We start from the raw sequence: 14,668 nt of genomic DNA on the forward strand, positions 1-14,668 counted from the left end.
CCCCCCATCCTGTCACTGAAAATTTGTACTCAGAGATCAATTACACATATTTGCATGACAAAAATATTAAGGTTATGAAGTTACACACACAAACCGTAGACTTTCCAGAGCTGTTACTGGCTGTGTCACATTTGCCTGCTCTCCTCCAACACGTCTGTGATTTCACTGTGACACAGTTCTTAATTACACGATCACACGGAAAGTTTTCCATAAGAGCGCAGTCTGTTTTGATGCCTAAATTGGCTGATGCTTATTCAATGTGGTCATTTAATACTTTTTTTTCTTTTTGACATTCACTGTCATTTCACAGAATACTCTTCCCAGACTGCTCTGAAAACACAACCAGTTCACTCATGCATCCCTGCACTGCTCAGCGCCTGAGTTTTCCCTCACAAAGCATGCATTTTTTTATAGCACTTAGACACCAAGAGTATTACTGGCACTTTATGACAAAGAGAAGATAAATTTAATAAAAGTGTTCTTTATTTAGGTGCCCAGTTTGAGACAACTGAGGCCTGCTATTCAGTACACTCACAGCATTGAGTCCACTGACATCCTTTGCAGTTGCACGTACTTGACACTTCCTCAATCACCCCACAGTCTATCAGCATGTCTACGCAGCCAAACAAGTCACTTTTCATAATGGTTTGTGCTTAAGTGGAATTTTTTTCCCAGATGCCTAGCAGATCCTTCCTACAAACTTCACTACCTCTTTCACATGGCACCTCCCAGCCCCTGCGATAGACGAAGCTGTGATTCAGCAGGACCCAATCTCTCCTGTTACTGTCTTGCTCTACTCCTGGGCTCACTGAAGGTAGTGGGGTTCTTCTCCACTGAAAAGCCCAGGATCACATCATATAACTAAAACCCAAACTGTAATGCACACACACTAATCCTGCAAGCTCTTACACATCCTTGACTTAGGAAAAAAAAATAATCATGGAAACGTTCTTTGAAATGAGGCTATTTTAAGACTGTTAAAAGCAAACTAACCTTTCCCATCCCTTGAGAAATTTTCATCACATGAGTGCCTGTGATTAATCAGCAGGCTGATGCACGGTCTCTCCTATTTAAGCTCAGGGAGAAAACTGGAAACTTCATGCTGCTTCAACCTCTGTGCTAACCAGAATCAAGGGGGATGGCAGAGGGGTGCACAACACTTCATTTATCAACAGATTTCATGGGTTGTTGCTAGCAGCAGAAGGGAAGAACCCAAGCCCTCAAATCCTCAGTTCAATTACCTCCAGATCAGACAATACAGACTCTGGAATACATGACTTCTTCCTCAACCTGCTTGAAGGTCTTTTCCCTGCCGCGGCCTATGCAGAGAGGCTAGGCAAATTGATCAAGCTGACTAAAAAGGAGAGAGAATGTGACGGGAGTACACAAGCAACCCTGAAAGATGGAGAAGGCTTTTACAAAGAGGCAAATTTTGCACAAAGTGACAATATATTTTACTAGCATGAGTAACGCAGGCAGGAATAACAGGCGAAATTTCAGGACCTGTGCCCTTTCAGTCTTCTGTTTCACCACTTACACTGAAGACAATAGAGACAGTCTGTACAAATACCAACGTCAGCTGGATATTAGAAGCTCTTCAATGACAGAAGTGTAGAAGAGAGCAGATAGGCATGTTGGAGATGCTCTTCCCTTGACCCTTCTGGGATTCAGTAACGACCTGTGTTCACCAGGTCCTGACTCATATCGTTAGGGCAGGAATGATTTAAGATTCCTCCCCGTCCTAATTTTCGACAACGCACAACTTTATGTCAGTCTCCGAAGTTGTTCTCAGAAAAGCAAGATTCATAAAACTTCACCTTGTAGCCACCTGCCCTTATTTCAACATGCCTGTGTGCTTTGTGGTTTAAGACCTAGCCTGAGTAAATGCTGATTTAAACACATACATGTTATGGCAGTAGTGGATACAGGCACTTCAAAAAGCCAAGTGAGATATTTGCTAGAGATTATGGACAGGTACTACTCCCACTTAACACCCATTACTGAACACTGCTGACATACACACTGTAACAGCAGCCAGAAAACTCTGGACACGTGCTTGTAACTGAGCTGGCAATAAAAAACTATTCTTTGCTATACCAGTACTTAGGAAAAATAATTTCCCTTACAGAAGCAGTAGGTTATTAGTACAGCAGTACTGGCAATACTTTAGGACCAACGCACCTCCAAACGTTTCACTTTCCTTTATGAGGCTTGTAGTGTCTCTCTCAAAAGGCAGCAGAGCTATTGCAACTACAAGCCCCTAACTCTCCGAAGTAGCTGTGAAATGATCGGTTCTGAACATGTATTAGCAGCCTACACAAATGTATAACACAGGGAAGATAAAAAATTATTATGTACATGATATTTTCACATGATACTTTCCTTTTTGACACTTCTGCGTAGCAGTCTAGGTGAAGATGACTGGGAAGAAAGGTTGTGCTAGGTGTGAGTAGCCAGAGCTAAACCTACTGAAGTTTAGGGTGCCATCATCTCTGTGGTGAGTGTGGATGTCCACACTGTATGTGCCTGCAGCTCAGCCAGCCTGCAGCTGTCAGGATGCCTTTGCACTAAAATGTCAGTCCAGGTACTCTAGTAACAGCAGTGTGGACAGATGGACAAACACTCACACCCCCCTTTACCCTTTTTGCCAAGAGCAAGGCCAACTCCACAGTCTGGGCAAGCTGCCCTGGCTCAACCAGCCTGCGATGGGCAGATACATTCCTTCACATCTCTCACAGGCTCCTGTACTTAACAGGAGGGTAAAACCGACACAAATCATCCCTCAGTGCAACTACAAAGGTCCAACGGAGAGCTCTGTACAGAAAAGCACTACTTCCTTGCAACCTACAAGGGTGACAGACTCTTGCAGAAGGGCAAGCCTCAGACAGTAACATGTTAAAGAAGAAAAAAAGCGCAGTCAAATCTTTAACATATCCATTAGAGCCCTCACATGGGCAAATAAATCCCTTTGACTGTATCAGTTTAATATAAGAAAGTATCAAATCAAGCCCAGGTGGCACAATTTACCCAGCCCTACTGAATGAGAACTAATGCAGGATGCTTACCCCAGAAAAAATTAAGTGTAAGAGATGGTTAACAAAACTGACAAATCATCTGATGTTCAAGAGTGACTCCCAAGAATCACTAAGTTTCTCATGCCCCCAAAATTGTAGCAATAGGTCTCTTCCTCTCCCCCCACTCCTCCTTCCTTCTTTTTCTATAGAGGATGCATTTATCTTGAAGAAGACCAGTAAAAGCAGAAGCAGCCCAGATAAAAGCAGCATGTTGACTGGTACCTTTGCTGCTGTTGAAAACGCAGAACAAATGAATGGTCAGAGCCTGATACTCTCAGAGGAAAGGGCTGGTCCTAGTCAAAACTGCTACATTAAAATACAGAGACAGAAACCTCAGCCTAGAAACAGAATGAGTTTTGTCTGCTCCCCTTTCTTCTCTTTTCAGCCCCAAACTTCTCTTATACCAAGTAGTTCTCATAACTGCCACCAAAAACAGAGCAGCAAGACCTTAAAGGGACCAAGCAGACAGTTCCTGAAACAAAGAATAAAAGAAATATAAATGAAAATTAACTTTTAGTATGTTAAAAATCCCTATTCCTAGGAAGAAGAGATTGAAAATTAATTTTACATGGTCTAGTCTGCGTATTACCCACATGAATTCAAATATACTAAGGCATTATTTCTCGTAACACACAAGTCAACCATTTTTCCAACAGACTTCAGCAGAAACATTACTCAGATGCAGATGCAGTCAACTCCTGTCACTAAAATGCCACCACTGGCTGGTAGAGCAAGTCTGGGAAATTGCTGGGTTTGCCTAGAAGGCAAACTGGCTATCAGGTTTTAAAATCCTCTATTGAGCATTGTGAGTTTGAGCGGCTTGGGTTACTTTTGCTCTATAAAAGCCTGATAAATAACTCTACTGACAAAGATTCTGCATTTTAAAAAAAAATTTATTACTTCACGTATTGAGTGGCTATAGTTTTAAACTTTCTAGAAATAAGGGTCACTGAATTTAAGTACCAAGTTCTAATCACTGGGCCAACAAAGCTTTGCTTCCTACCACTGTGTCTTCCTGTTCCACCCCTTACTTTCTAGTTGCTTAGATCCCTGAGCCTTCCCTTTCACCCACTCTTTTCTTCCATGTCTGTTGACACCCTAAAGAGATGACAGAAGAGCTAGTCGAGCAAAACGTACGTGCTGACCCAGTTTGGCAGCACTAAGTTGGCTGACATCCATAAGCACTGAATTTGACTGTCCCTCCAGGAGGGTTAAAAGCATCCTCTGTATACCTGCCTCTCCTGAAAGAAACTGGTCATGAAGATCATTCACAGTCACCTTCAAATTTACTCCAAAAGATAAAAAAGCTGCAAGTTTGAGGAACAAGTGAACAAACTGTGTAAGGCTTATGCCTACAGGAAATCCAGGATATATAAAAATCCATGCTTTTAACATTTATTTCTTTTATAGATTACAAAACACACTACACCAATACTCATTGAATTTTGCAATATACAGTCAACTGTATTGTGTGGTCTCTCACATTACAGCAAGAGCGACAGGAGACTGCAAGTACAGGTTCAGGAAGCCATAGAAGTGGCACAAATCCTCGTGTATTCATTATGTAGAAGAAATTATTCTTCTTCGTATTTTAGGCTTAATTGATTTGATAAATGTTCTTCCTAAAGAAAGCAAATTTGTACACAGGGAAAAAAATGAAATGGCATTAAAAAAACTGAAGCAAAAGAAACTCAACCCACAGATGCCAGCAAGGAACTTAAAATTTATTTTGGGAATTCTGGCAACTCAGCATAAATGAGCTCTCACAGGAATACCAAAATTAGAAAAAAAAAAAAAAAAAAAAAAAGAGAGAGAAGAAAAAATAGCAAGAACTACTGCCAAGAAGGTTTATGCTGCTTTTTTCAAGGCTCAGTCACTGCTAACTCATAAAAATCATCATCCAGGTCTCCCTCCCCTCAAGTCAAAAATGGGTCAGATTGCTTCTTTAACATGCTCTCCAAGTCCCCAAAACCCAAAGAAAAGACTTCAAAATCAGGTTATCTACATATGCAGGCAATGGCATGTACGATGCCTCTAGTCCAAGCATGTGGCACCTACTCAGATCTAAGTGCACCAGCAAAGGTAATTAGCAAAATGAAGGTTTAGAGATTATTTGAGACCCTCCTTACACTTTGTTTGTTTGTTTAACATATTATATCCCTTGCTTTGCCTCTTCAGCAAATGTGATAATTGGGTGTAAGTTGCTAAAAAGTAATTCTTGATAAGATTGTTTTAGGAATTTCCAAGTGTCAACCAGAGGGAATAAGGAGCCGTCTTGAAACAGCAGTCAACTACATGATGTGCTTAGGATCAAAAACTAAGCGGCCACTTTTCAAGTGGTAAGTCGCCACAAGCTTGTCAGAGAATAAAGTCACAAGATGATGGGAAAAAAAAAAACAAAACGATTCACATCTGTAACATAAAAGTACCATTTCTGACATTTTTGATTCATACACATATTGCACACAGGCGGTGAGTGTGCTTGAACAGCCCAAGGTCAGCTATCCTGGAAGGCATCTGCATCTTCAGGAGCGTTAAGACATTTGGCTGGGGGAGGGGGGACGAGTTGGTGGGGTGGTCTGGGCAGCACTGCTAATGCTTTAACTATTGCAAAATAGAGGCGAGAAAGTGGTTATAAATTACTTACTCGTCCTAAATAGCACACTGGGATGGCCTCAAGTGCCTCATACTAAGCAATGCCCCAGCTTTTACCACTCCTTTTACAGAGGCTTTTGCTTCTTCGATTTTTTTTTTTCCCAGAGAGATTAAAAATGATATACAAAGAAGTCAGTGTATTGCTTGGAAACATCTGCCAACATTAACAGAAGAAGAAAACTGAGAACATTTTTAAGATCAGCCTTTATTACACCCATCTATGTACCAGCAATTTCAAAACAGCATATATTAGCCACAAATGAACTCTACCAACAAGTCTTCCAGACAGGCCAATCAAAATACATATATTAAAAATATCTGAGTCACACTGGTGGAACTGATCTCCAACATAATCTGAGTATCTTAGATTTAATTAGAATGTGTTAACAAGCACATACACATTTATTCCATAAGAAAATGACAGCAACCTTTGAGATCTTCAGTGGTGGCTCCCACCAGACTAGGTTTGACCTCAGTTGCCCAATGAATCCATGTAACATCTCCAGCTCCAAACTCCAGCCCCTTCTTCTTCTCCTCCAAAACCACTTCAATATTTAAACAGTTGGAGTTGGAAACACTTGCTTCCAGTCCTGTCACATCTGAATTTTACTCAAATGAGGGATCAGGGACAGGATGTAGCAGTCAGAAGGTGCTAGTATTGTCTGGAATACATACTCATCTCCTGCACTCAGTGCTGCTGCCTCATCTCTGAGTTCATACCAAAACAATATACTTTACTCTTTGGAGAAGGACACCTTCTGTGACTTCTCTAGTTTGCTAACAATAACCTAAATTATATTGCATAACCTGTTTAAACAAATATTAACTATGAGCTTATATACATCCCCCTCATCTTCCCACTGAAACTATTTTACTCAAGCTGCCACTGAACAGCACAAAGCTGGTGAGCTTTCCACATGACTTAAAACTGGAACAAAAATTCAAAATTCTTTAAACTCTCACTGTCTCCCTCATGAGAGCTTACAGACAGCACCAAGAGACACTAGATTCTGACTAAAATAACAGCAAATAAATAAAAATGCACACCCTCCTCAGATGGTCAAATTCACCTGAGCATCCATGGCAAAAGCCATTCTCCACCACTGCCAACAGTACCCGGGGAAGGTCTGTGTCTCCGAGGGGTCCAGGGGACGCATTTATTACTGTCAACAGGTAAAAACTCCACATTTTTCCACATAATACAGGGATCAGTTTAGTAGGAAGCCTCCACTTTGGTATATCTGTTGCACACTGTCCTTCTGCTACGCAATGATGCCTGGGTAACATGAATGAACTCTTTAACCCAAGGTTTGTTTCCATACCAGGAAGGGTTTCTTACTCGCCTCTGAGCCCAAATCAACTCAACCTAGTGACAACTGTACAGAGTGAAAAATATACAACTAATTCTCTGGAGTAGGGCAAAAAATAATCCATCTTTTTATTTTTAATCGCTGTGAACATAAGCAGTTCTGCAGCATTATTATCAGAGCATTGTGAACACCCATTAGCTCAAGGATAAACAGCTCATTTGTGTTGGGAGATGAGAGGATTTGCAGGCAAGGCAAGGAAGATGAGCAACAGAGAAGACTGAGGTAAGCAAGCATGCAGACAGGATTGCTGCAAGCATGGTCATGGGAACAAAACAGGTGAAAGAGGGACCTCTAAAAGAGCCTTTGGTGGCCACAGCCAGTGTCACAGAGCTAGAACAAATACCCAAAGAAAAATCACAGGAGGAAAATGTACAAAGGGAGACTTTGAAAAAGTTCCCTGGTGGGGACAATGGGTGAAGGGGGGGGAAAAAAAAAATAAAGCCTGACAATTTCCCTCCCTTGTCCATCTTCCCAGCGTAAACCTCTCTAACACCTCCTTTTATACCCACTGGGCTTTTAAAGCTTCTTTCTTTGGTTGTATCAAAATACCAAGGAAGTCCTAGACACACAGCAACCACTCAGCCCAGCCACCTCCCTCACCACCAGCTGGCCAAGCAGCAAGCCGTATCCACTCAATACCCTTAATGCTTGCCTTGCCACAGCTTCTTGGGACCCAGAATTTCCTAAGCTAAATACTAATATCTCATACATTAAAGCAGGCATATGCATGTAGAAGACTTAAACCTTCAGCTGCTCTCCCACATTGGGGCATGAGGACTCCTCAAAGCAGCAGCAACTGCATCACAAGTCCCATGTGTATGGATTTGGTGGTCGCTGTGGGCTTCTCTTATGTTCTGATTGTTCTGTTTTTTTCAGGCAAATACTAATTTAAGTACTTAAAACATTAACCATAAAATTTTCATTTTGTGTGTTTGAAAAAAATGTATAAAAATTAAAAAACAAATAGTGCAGGAAGATTAAATTTTTAAAAAGCACACACTATAGTTAGTCACATGTTCTTCAGTCACTTATAATAGCGCAACTCGCAATCACAGTCTCAGAAATCTAATGGAGAAGAAACACCTCCTGGGTATAAAATCTTAAGCACATGTTATTGTCCCACAGCTCCTATGAGGCTCATCTGGGTGGCATGCCTGTTATTTCAATCCTCATATTTGTTACCAAACATTAACTTTAAAGTGGGTAACTTCACTAATAGTTAAAGTACTGCCAGGAAAACAAACAGAACACACACAATGCATCTCTTTGCATATGCTGTTTACTATGCATTTTCTTCACTGTTTCACCAAATAATCACTGTGATACAATCTTATTGCTTCAGGTTATATTGCTGTATGCAGCACAAAGTGAGGTGCAAAAATTCACTGCAGGGAAATGGAAACCTTCACAGTTTTGTATATGTAAACACTGGTTTGGTCATCTGCTTCATGTCATTGAAGCAAAGGGCCATCTCTGTTCCAGCTCTTTTTGAGATGACAAAGCAGCCCACAAGTACTCCTCTACAAGAGAGAGTTTCCACCACTCCAGCTTGAAGGAAGTGAAGGCAACTGACAGCAACGGAAGATCTGGCACCCAATAGGCAATTTAATTAGATGGCAGGTGGAGGGAAGTAATTATTCCTCTCCATGCAGCATTTGTATGACCACATCTGGAGTATTCAGTCTGGTTTTGGGAGTCCCGGGAAAAGAAAGAAAGAATGACATACTGGAGTGAGTCCAGTGGATGCCATCAAGATGCTGCAGCACTTGACATATGAAGGAGATATCAAGAGAGCCGAGTTTGTTCAGTGCATCTTGGGAGATACTCAAAACATGATTGAGGCCGTGAAGTTAGACCTGGCTTTGAGGTTAGCCTTATTCTATGCAGGAAGATGATTTCCAGAGGTCCCTTCAAACCTAGATTCTCCTGTTTAAATTTTCAAAGGAAGAAGAGTTCATCTCACAGAAGTCAGAAAGACTATTAAAAAGTAGTTTAATAGAAGAACTATTTTAAAGTACTTTTAAAAGAGAAGTCTGTTAGCTGTAGAGATGACTCAGTTACAGAAAATAAATTTTTACAATATAATTGGTGGACGAAAAGAAAAAATTGTAGGTGATCATTCCTTCAAACAAAACTAGGGGGTTTTGTCGCTTCTAGGTTTAAAGCATGACATGAAAGAGTCCAAAGCTACATACTTTTCACAATATACAGAGGTTTAGCAAGTTCCCATACCAACAATCAAAAAGTAAATCTACATAATGTGGTCTGACTGTCATTTTTGACATATTTTCTCAGAAATTATACCTCACAGTGACAACATATGGTTGATTACAGAAGAAATTATTATCACAGTTCGGGGTGACTACATTATTGGCAAACACAGATCTTATTTCCCTTGCAGAGTTGTTCATATCTGCATTCTCTTAATGTTTGTGATATTTCACTTTTGGAAAAGAGTGGTAACAGTAGTCCAACAGCACTAAGTAATCTACAGAAATGTATTAACACTTCAAAATTAAATTTGAGACAGCAAGCCCTCTAAACCAGTTTACTTTAAAAAGATATCATTCATCAAGAAGTACTCTCCCACTCTCAGGATGACATAATTTGAATGGCGATTGCGTCCTTCTTTAAAACAAGATGACTGAAAATAAATGCTGCATACAACTGCAGCACCATATCTTTTTAAAGCTTGTGGATAGCTGTTATAGATGGTGCTCCTGAGGAACATAAAAAAAAAAAAAAAAAAAAAAAAAAAGAAGAAGAGGATTTCTTTTAAGTTTAGTAGCAATTTTTAAAAAAGCTAGTTTGAGTAGTCTTTGGTGCTGTGAAAATGAACACTCATCTAGTTAATTCACTCTGTCAGGTCATCGCTCTCATGTCTCTTTACTTTTGCATCAAAAAGTAAATACAGCCTCTACAACACCACACGCTGCTACACAGATACACTCACAAGTATGAACACATCATGGTGGTCCTGGAAGCAGTGCAGCCACATTAGTATGATGCTCCTCCTGGACGGCTGAGCCTATCCTGACTCTCACACACAAGCTCTTCTGTCCACCTTGGTATGGTGCCATGCAGACGTATCCTAAGTCTGAGGCCTGTTCTACCCAAGGAAGTAAAACCAAAGCAATACTTTTTTGACCCACCATCCACATTCATGTCCAGATTATTCTCAGCACAGTCCTGCCGTGCCACATTAGCTCTAAAAGGATCACAACTATCTTTTGTAGGAAACAAATTTACATGGTGAATCACGGAGGAATTAACCACAAAAGCAAAATTTGGCTGATTTGTTTAACACCTACAGCTATACAGTCAGCTTCATAAAACAGAACTCTTTTGCATGGGAAAGAAACAAAAAACCCCCAAACAACGTAACTTTACAGCAGTTCAAATTAAGACTTACTAAAAACCTAGTAAGAGCAGAGACAATGTCACCTCAGCCTTTAAGAAGTGACTGAATCACACTGATGCCAGAGGAAGCCCACAATTTAAACAAAAAAAAAAAAAAGAGCATATAAACGAAAAGTTTTTTAATCTTTTACAGGACTGGCAGCAAATTGTTCTGAACATCATCAAGTACTGCAAACTGATGTGCTCCCCGTCCTGCCTACGATGACTGAGGAGGATGAAGAGGGACACAATATTCCCTGTGCACATTGTCCACAGTCCTATTTGTTCCTTTTTGGCAGCCCCACTTGAACATTAGGACAAGGAGTTCTGCAGTTTTTAAGCATGTCATGAATGCTGCCCTAAGCGGGACAGTCAGTCAATGTTCATCTTCTGCCTCCCCCAATGCACACAAAGTCATTTTGGACCTTCAAATGTAAGGGAGGTTTCTTTCACAAGGTCATATTGTTTAGCAGCTCTCTTAGCCAAACTTTTGGGCTTATTCCTAGAAACTCCTAGAGAGGTGGTCAAAAGCAACTGAAGCCAATGCTATGTGTGTTTTTTGAGACCAAACAGCCTGTTACACCAAGAGTTAAATCTGGCTCTTCAGCTTGCCAGCTTCTGTCCACTGACCTTATGCCAATTGCAGGCTGACAGGCTTACAAAGTTTTTCAACAGTGATTACAGCTAATAAAATGAATTGCATTAATAACATATGTTTTTTTTCTTTTAAAGGCAGTTTGCCTCAGTCTTTCTGAATAAAACAGAAAAGAGATTACAAAGTAAAGAAAAATCCAGTTGCTATTCCTCCTCACCTATTTAAAGTACAAAGTCTTATGAACACAAGATCACTGACCATTCAAAGACATCTGGAGAACTTAATATTTGGAACAAAAGGCCTGCATGTTTGGCTAAAGGCTTTAAATGAAAATTAAGAATTACTTCAGATACTGTGCTACTGAAAGGGATTAGCTTTAAATATTTTTATTCCTTTTTGAAGAGTGAAACCACCAAAACATTATCAATAAATTTGGAAACTGGACCTAGAATGTCTCTTGCTGAAAACACCAATTCAAATGCTGTCCAGAGTGATAATGACCAGAAATTTCATAATCTGTTGGCTATCTTGCAGCTGAATCCCAGAAGGGTATTCAGGAGTTTTCAGTTACTTCCCAGGAAGGCAGATGGACAACAGAACTGGCATTTTTGCTGATCTTCAGACAAAAATCTTACTGGATGTGGGCTCCTTCTCTGTAATCTTATTATTCAGACCTGCCCATTTTCAAACATCATTAGCATACAGTGACAGCATGCAAGAGGACCTGTCCACAGAGGGGTCTAAAACCATGCAAGTGGTCATTAATCTCACCATAAAAAAACCCTCTTCACTATTAACCTTCACCACTAAAAATAAAAACTGTATGTAAATGCTCAGTGTAAGTCAAGAAACAGTCTAACTGCCTAGTCAGACAATAGAGGTTTTCATTCTAAGTCTTAGAGATGCTTTTTTTTTTCCTGGAAAAAAATATATCATTGCTTCCTAGTGAGTGGCTGCTCACAAAGTAAAACCCAGCCCCAGGAACAAACAAATATTATTTCTTTTAACAGTCTGAGAGCTATTTTCTCTTACACCTGCTCTCCTCCTCCCAGGGTAAAAGCAGCTGGCTCTAAGACGTGACCATTGCCACCCTTCAAACAGGTTATCAGCTGGTCTTATGCTAAATCCTAAAAAATGACCAGGTATGGGATTAAGTTATCCCAAAAGAAAGAAAAGTAATTCTGGGGAGATGTGATACAAGTCCAGAAGTTAGAAAATAACAGACAAGTTTCTGCTGTAATTTTTTTGGACAGTTAGCACAACCCCCAGAGTCACAGGATGGTTGTTGATAGAGATAGCTACAGCCCTTATTAACATAATGATGAAGCTTGTATGGGCTAAAAAGAGAGAGAAAAAGTCCATGAGCGCTTTTACTGTGCACTTCACCGATGGCCCAGAGCTGACATGAGGTTGTTCACCAACACTGCTGCTAATCTCAGCTCCAGTTTGGTGCCCAGCGCTCTCATCTCCCGGCACAATGCTGCAATGCAGCACACTGTTTGCAGCTTCTGGCTTGAAGAACTTCTGAACTAGCCAGTAACAAGTCTTCCCAATTATTTTGGGTGAGAGCATCAACTTCAATTATAATGCCCAGGGCAATTTTGCAGTTTAAAGGTCAGTTACAAAGGCGCTGCTCAAATCCCTATCCAACCTGGCCTTGAACACTTCCAGGGAGGGGGGCATCCAAACAAAACCAGCAGATTTGTTAAAAAAAAAAAACAAACAAGAACAATTATCTGTACACTGATATCAGGAGCCAAGATAGGAACTGCATAATATTCCAAAGTCATGCCCGGAAAACCTTCAGAGCTACCTCTTTTATAAGTGGTGCAGCTGCAAGTCAAAGATCAACGTCACGAAAAGCGCTCTTTCACAGACAGGTTGTTCTAAAACAAGGGAGGTTGGAAGGTCTTTATTAATACAATAAAAAGCCTTCAAATGAATGTTAAAGTTTATTTGTTTTAAAAAAATGAAAAATAAAATAATATAAATTGTAAAGAAAAAGGAACTACCGGATGTGGTAATTAGAAAACTCTCATGGAACAGAAATGTTTTTCCTAAAAAAACCTTGAATGGGTATTTAATATTAATCTTCATTTTCATATGCTGTTTAACATCTCTGTATAGCTTCATATAGCAAACTGAGGCCTAACGAGATAAAAATTATCTGGCAATAATATTTTCATCTTGGACTCTACCAAAAAAGCTCAAGAACTATTTTGGTCAAATCTGTTAACATGGGAAAACTGGAGCCAAGAGGAAAAAGACAATTTCAAACAGAGAAAATATTTCATCTAAGTCAAGTCAATCATTTGAAGTTTCCTCCTTCCTCCTCCTCCTCCAAAAAAAAAATCACTAAAACAAGAGTTATTTGCATGTTTAAGTGGTGCCAAACACTTCTTTTCCAGCAAATGTCCTCACTCATGCACAGAAGAGCAGCTTCCTCTGCCTGCTTCAATCAGCTCTGCCCTTGGTCTGTACAATGTCTCTCAACCCCAGGTACTTTTCTGCTTTTTTATATGTTGTGCTGGTGCTATTACCATCACTTTCAGCTACAAAACACTTTCCAAATTCACCACTGCAAGTGACATAGCTTTAGTGAATAAACCAACATTTTTCAAGCATTTCTGGAAGCTTCAGTACTGATGGTGCATTTTGCCTGCAAAACGTCTCAATTTCAGGTTAAAATAAATTGTTACAGCTCTAAAGCCAAGGCTTTAGATATTTATCTTTTAGAGCTCTCAAAGCTGTTCAAGGCAGCATCAAGGATGCTAGGAAGCTCCTCCCCAGGTCATCCAAAAAGCTGTGAAGCAAAGTGTACTATGTGAGGTAGAACCTTTGTTCAGGGCTGGCTTCTGATAGTGTGACCAACCATGGGGCCATGCATTTTAGGGACAGCCCAGCAACTGCCTTCACAGCACAGGATCTGATACTATTAAAAATACCTCTGGATCCTTTGAGGAGCTCTGGCTGGGCTGCTTTGTACTTCAGAGCACTGAGAACATCACTTGACAGCTGCTTTTCAACATCCCTCCTTTCTGGTTGTAGCCACCGAGTACCTAAAGCAGGATGGGACAACAAATTTCCCTAGGCTAGAAAAAGCATCTAGTCATTGCTGACTCCTAAAAAACCCACCAAAACAAAATAAAATAAGTAAGCGTAGAGGGGTGACTTTCTCTGTTCCGATCAAAACATTCTCACATCACTGCTGCCATGTGTATTTGATAATACTAAACCACGTTTCGATGTGAAGAACATTAACTAACTAGCTCTAAGAACTTAAGTTACTGGCTTACTCAAGTATGACTTACTACTCACAGATACTCTAGAAAATTATAGCATGGAACAAGCAACTTTCAGAAGTGCAAGACTTCCCTGAATCAATAGAAGGTGTGCTGGAAAACATGGGTTAACTTCTCCCCATATGACCTTGTTACAAAGTCAGTAGATCCATTCAAGTTGGGATGCCTTTGATAAAAAAAAGGAGCTGCATTTTGGGAAGGACAGCAAGTTTAAAATTCATTTGCTGTCCTCTCCCCTGTTTAAAAACATGATTTCACTCAGGTCATCTAATT

General features: G+C 40.2%; 1 protein-coding gene across 3 annotated transcripts in view; it reads right to left on the reverse strand.

The window, feature by feature from the left end:
* The window catches only part of FYN (FYN proto-oncogene, Src family tyrosine kinase), a 130,874-nt gene extending 116,719 nt beyond the window's left edge, over positions 1 to 14,155 (reverse strand). For all 3 annotated transcript variants that reach the window (XM_026844509.1, XM_026844508.1, XM_026844510.1), the window contains exon 1: positions 14,039 to 14,155. The gene's annotated coding sequence lies outside the window, so the exon portion shown is untranslated. The remainder of the gene's footprint in view (positions 1 to 14,038) is intronic.
* Positions 14,156 to 14,668: the final 513 nt, after the last annotated feature.

The sequence above is a fragment of the Athene cunicularia genome (assembly GCF_003259725.1).
Source record: "Athene cunicularia isolate RWA chromosome 3 unlocalized genomic scaffold, athCun1 chr3_part1, whole genome shotgun sequence".
Classification (NCBI taxonomy): Eukaryota; Metazoa; Chordata; class Aves; order Strigiformes; family Strigidae; genus Athene; species Athene cunicularia.